Source organism: Priapulus caudatus, unplaced genomic scaffold (assembly GCF_000485595.1).
Source record: "Priapulus caudatus unplaced genomic scaffold, Priapulus_caudatus-5.0.1 Scaffold162, whole genome shotgun sequence".
NCBI classification, from domain to species: domain Eukaryota; kingdom Metazoa; phylum Priapulida; class Priapulimorpha; order Priapulimorphida; family Priapulidae; genus Priapulus; species Priapulus caudatus.
Window position 1 is genome coordinate 285,555 of NW_014577223.1, and position 5,630 is coordinate 291,184.

General features: G+C 41.1%; 1 protein-coding gene across 1 annotated transcript in view; it reads right to left on the reverse strand.

Moving 5' to 3' along the window:
* LOC106806462 overlaps window positions 1-5,630 on the reverse strand; it is a 74,317-nt gene that overhangs the window by 68,090 nt on the left and 597 nt on the right. The window lies entirely within an intron of this gene.

The following is a 5,630-nucleotide window of genomic DNA, read 5'->3' on the forward strand; positions in this document are numbered from 1 at the left end:
TGCACCACTGCTGCCTGTCTCCATGTGTGTGTCACCCTGCCTCAGTCTCCATGTGTGTGTCACTTGTCTCCATGTGTGTGTCAACCTGTCTCCTGTCCGCCATGTGTTGTGTCACCCTGCTCTCCTGTCTCCATGCGTGTCACCATCCTCATGTCTGCCATGTGTGTGTCACATGCTGATGTTCTCCATGTGTGTGGTCAGCCCTGCCTATGTCTCATATGTGTGTCACTCTGCTCATGTCTCGCATGGTGTTCGTGTGTCACACTGCTCCTTCCATGTGTGTCACCTCTGGCTCCTGTCTCCATGTGTGTGTGTCAGCCCTGTCTCCTGTCTCCATGTGTGTGGTCACGCCTGCCTCATGTATCCATGGTTGTCACCCTGCGGCATGGTCTCATGTGTGTGGTCACCCTGCCTCCTGTCTCCACTGTGTGGTGTCCACCCTGCCTGCATGTATCCATTGTGATGTCACCTGCCTCCTGTCTCCATGTGTGTGTGTCCGCCCTGCCGTCCTTGTCTCCATGTGTATGTCACCCTGCCTCATGTCTCCATGTGTGTGTGTCGCCCTGCCTCCTGTCTCCATGTGTGTGTCTCTGCGCGTATATAAATCGCACGCAGCGCCAGAGAGTCTGTTATAATTATGTGTGCATTTAATTGATCAATATTAGCGATTTAGACGTATATTTCGGGGGTCATTCTCTATGTGGGTGATGGATGCATGCGTGCATCCCAACGTGCGTACGTGCCTGCCTATATGCGTGCGTGGGAGAGTGTGTGCGTGCATAGGTGGGTAGGTGTAAGCGTGGGTGGGAGTGTATGTGCGTGCATGACTGTGTTGATTTGTGTAATCCACGTAAAACCGACTAACGTTGCCATGTATACGAAAAATGTCGTTTGCCAGTCTGTGAAAAAAGATTTATACAAGCGAGGGAGCAGAGACAGAAAGAAATAATGAGAGAGAGAGGGGGGAATTAGAGAGAGAGAGAGAGAGACGAGGAGCGATTGCGGAGCGAGCGAGACAGAGACAGTACACACACATATGGAGACAGGAGACAAGGTGACACACACATGGAGACAGGAGGCAGGGTGACACACACACATGGAGACAGGAGGCAGGGTGACACACACATGGAGACAGGAGGCAGGGTGACACACACATGGAGACAGGAGACAGGGTGACACACACGTGGATACATGAGGCAGGGTGACACACACATGGAGACAGGAGACAGGGTGACACACATATGGAGACAGGAGGCAGGGTGACACACACATGGAGACAGGCAGCAGGGTGACACACCACGGACAGGTGTTGTCTAGCCACGCGGCCAGCATCAGCTTCTGCTTCATACACGCACAGATTCACGAGTGCTGCAGATTCAGGAGAACGAGTGGCTGCACGGCACGCCGCGCAGCATCCAGGCTCCGCTTGCAGGCTCAGTGCACTGCAGAGCCAAGCACAGAATGACACGGTATTTACACTGCAGCAGTGCACACATGGACCAGCTGAAGTGTGAATCACGACGGGAGGCCATGTAAGGCGAATACACAAATACTGCAGCTCTGTCACAACATCCTTTTTGATTTCTGCACGTCCCTACGGCAGTATGAGTTACGCGCACAAATCCATTGACATGTACATTTAAAATGTTTTTCTCCTTCGGGTGCCATTTAGCCTAACCAACAGTGATATAACTCCAGTCTTCTGAAGTTCTGAGTCTCAATATCTGCTGCAATGATGCATATATACAATTTCAATACACATATCGACGTAAAGCTAGATCAACCCACTTGTCAGTGACGCACAGCTTTAGTACACGTAACAATTTGTTTAGTGAAGCTACTATAAATGATTGAACGTTCAACGATGATCGAATTTTCATTAGGGACACATTTTGGTTATATTGATCTTGTCCGTCTATTGGGTTAATTTGTTACCATATCTGATATCAGTAACGTTTACAACAACGTGTCAACCTATGTTATATTATGCTAGATTTGCATTTACAAATATGGTTGACGCTTGGCGACAGTTTGGACGAAGATAATTACTATTAGTCAAATCGTTCTAGTGCGCAAACAAATAATGTACGTGAGTACATATCACAACAGCTGACAAAATCTATCTGAGCAATCTGCTCCAGTTCTATTCAAAAGCATAGTGACAGCGACAGCAGAACAACACCGTTGTAAAACACTTACATACATTGCCCAAGGCACTGTCTTAAAATGGAACCTACTAACATACACGTCGCAAACGTAGAACAAAATGTCACGAATGGTCCCTTAGTTCAAAAAGGTTGGTACGCCTAGTTGGGACAGATGTTTTCGTTGCCTGGTTATGAACTGGTAAGTACTGGCCTAATAGTAATAGTTACAACAGTCTAAATGGTACGATGTATTTCCGCGATCTAGTTTAGCTTTACAGACGAAACCTAAACTAGTAAAAACAGAAGGAAGCAGTCATGTAGATTGAAATCTGCACTAAAATTCCACTGAGCCACATCCCAGTTTCAAATGGAAATGGCGGGTTACTATATATACAGCTTATTCGGTGTACGGCTGATGTGTTTCACAGTAAAGAATGTTGTGTCAATAATCTTACAACATCTCGGCCAAGTCTGGAAATTTCAGTCAGTTCATGGACAAGGTAAATGTGAAAATGAAAGGCTATAATTCCAGACGAGAATGTAGAAAATGCAGCAGATTGGTTGAGCGGCTGCATTCACAAACTAGTTAGGCTGGCCAGCGGCATTAAAGGCCTGCCATTATTGTGACGTTTCAACTCAATGAAATCACTGATCCCTGAAAATTCCTAGATCCAAGTATAACAGCCAAGCTGTGCGTTTGAGTTAGAAAGGTTCAAGGCAGCAGTACGTGTAGGAATCCTACATATTCAGAATTACAGGGCATACTTGTGCATTTTAAAATTACAGTAATCACCACCATAAAGTAAAATCTGTATATATATATGTGTACTTTCCTCTAACCTTTCAATAAGTGCAATACCATTTTAAAACCAATCTTTTACCACTGGTACAGCTGTGGTAAGATATTGGTTTTATGGGTCGATTTGATGCATTTCAAGCCAGTATACCATATGTAGCACCACATCACCTATATATATATAAATTCAAATTAATTCAAATAAAAAAATTATTTTGAGACTATCTCTAAATTAATTATAGATTGTAAGCTAGTGATTTTTTTATAGAACAGGTTCTACAAGCACTGAAATCTATCTAGTAAAATGCTGGGTTGTAAGCATAGCATTATCTCATACTGACACCAGTAGTTTCAACTGGCCTCTAATCATGTCAATACTAAATCACATTATAAATTATAGACGCAGGGTGCGAAATTAACGGGAGTCCGGAATCAAATACTCCCTGATTTACTGTCGGACTCCCTGATTTGACATATATGCAGGAGTCCGTGTGACTCCCTGAAAATTCTGCCATACTAACTAGTTCGTTCCGGAGCACGGTCTCGCGGAATTACTGTATTTGTTCAGCTAATGTCCAAAGAAAATTTGGCAGACGTGCAACTGCATTAATCTTAAAAATAAGCACATGCGTTATTGTTAATATCTTTAATTTTGAACCTCAGACTGCGAACTCCCTCTTTTTGTCCAATCTTTTCCTGTGCCTTCATGTTTGATTGAAATCCAATAGTCTTCGTCCTCTATGCGTTTTATTTATCCTCATAACGTTTCACTCCAGAGTTACATAGATCTACTGATACATATATTCATGTCAAGATATGCGTCACACCCTGTAGTGTTGGTCGATAGAGATATTCACCAGTTATACGAAATCATCTCATCTTCATTTATATACTTATGCAACTGAAGTACATCCATGGTGTGCACTTTCATTCATAGTGCTATCTAGGGAAAATCCACATGAAGTGGTTGGAGCTTGTGGAAATTCTGAGCTAATATTGGAGATGAAAGGAGCAGGGAATTACTCAATTAGTCATTCTCTGTCACATACTATGTATGAGATACAGAGTAAGAACCTAGTGTGGTAGGTATTAGATTAGATACAAACAATTAGATACCTTCGCTGTGCCAAATACATATATACATTATACTACGATGCAAGAGCATTTGTAGTCTGTAATTTCATGCAATAATTATATTTTGAGAGTGAAAAGTGACAGAACGGTTTTAACACTATCTTTGTGAGACCAACAGTTTTGATAGATGATAGAACCTGATAGAAATTACATCTTGCATATTCTGTGCTCCATTAAAATTTAATATCTATATACTTTAACTAGACTCTTTATTTTTTTCAAGGTATTAGAAGCAAATAATGCAGTTGGACAAATCTGACAGTATGTTAACATGTTTTTGACCTCTATCTGCAGCCATTTCACTTGCACTGAAGGAGTAATTACGTTTATTGCTAATGTCACACATATCTTGAAATCTCACAAATGGTGGAAAATTACCCATTTATGGTGTTGCTTCTCTCAAGTTGGCTGTGAAGTTGTGAACTCATAAAAACACTGCAGGAAAGAGGCAATAAACCATTTTTGTAGTGTAGGAAGTATATATAGTGATGGCAGTAAGACCTTAAAAAAAGTTAAAATTAAGGTATATGTGGGTGCAGGAACTTTCTGGGTTTACAGTACTTTACTGCTGCTTCTACTACTGATGTACTATTGTTATGCCACTAGTTTTGTTTTCACTAAGTTGGACAAACACGTATGATTGTTTGAATAACACAACTACATTACTACTGTGACTTACTGTGTTAAAGTACGATTGTTTATGCTCTATTTTGCTACTAGTCGCACAGAATGTATCCAACAGGTATTGGTTTAATCAGCAGATTATTAGCAAAGAAAAATGTCAGAGTACCACAACAGCCACAATTGGATTGGGTTCCAATATAAATAATAATAAATAATGCAAGATATGGTTATAATGGTTTACTTATCTCTGCATACATTTACTTCCATGGAAACCATTCTGATAATAAATCCTTACACTGACAGACACTAGTAATCAACAAACAAACATTATAGCATTTTCAGAGTTATAAAATGCAACCCTTTAGCTCAATCCTACTTTGGGAGTTTGTTAGATAAATAATGATCATGGCCAACCTATATCCCTAATCCCACCATAATCACAAGGATGTCAGCGAAACTCAGGATCCTATAGTAACTCAACTTCTCAACCTACAATCTGTGCATCAGTAAATATGAAGTCACACATAATGTCTCCAGTCACACTCACAGTCACTCAGACTCACTGTGTAGTCGCTGTGGTGCAGTAACTTGCATCATGGCCTCAGTGTAGACTTACGATTTATTGTTTTGCTTACTTCCACAGTGGATTACACGGTGTGAAACTAATCAAAAATTTTAATAGTGACTGTTCGCACTAATAGTACTAATAGTAATACTAATAGTACTAATAGTACTAATAGTAATACTATAGTACCGTACTACTACTACTAGTATTACTAAAGCCGGGTAAAGCAAAGCCTAAGGAGCCGATCAGGCAATAATATAGCTCTAGTAGTAGTACTAGTAGTAGTAGTAGTAGTACTCACTAGTAGTACTAGTAGTAGTAGTAGTAGTAGTAGTAGTAGTAGTAGTAGTAGTAGTAGTAGTAG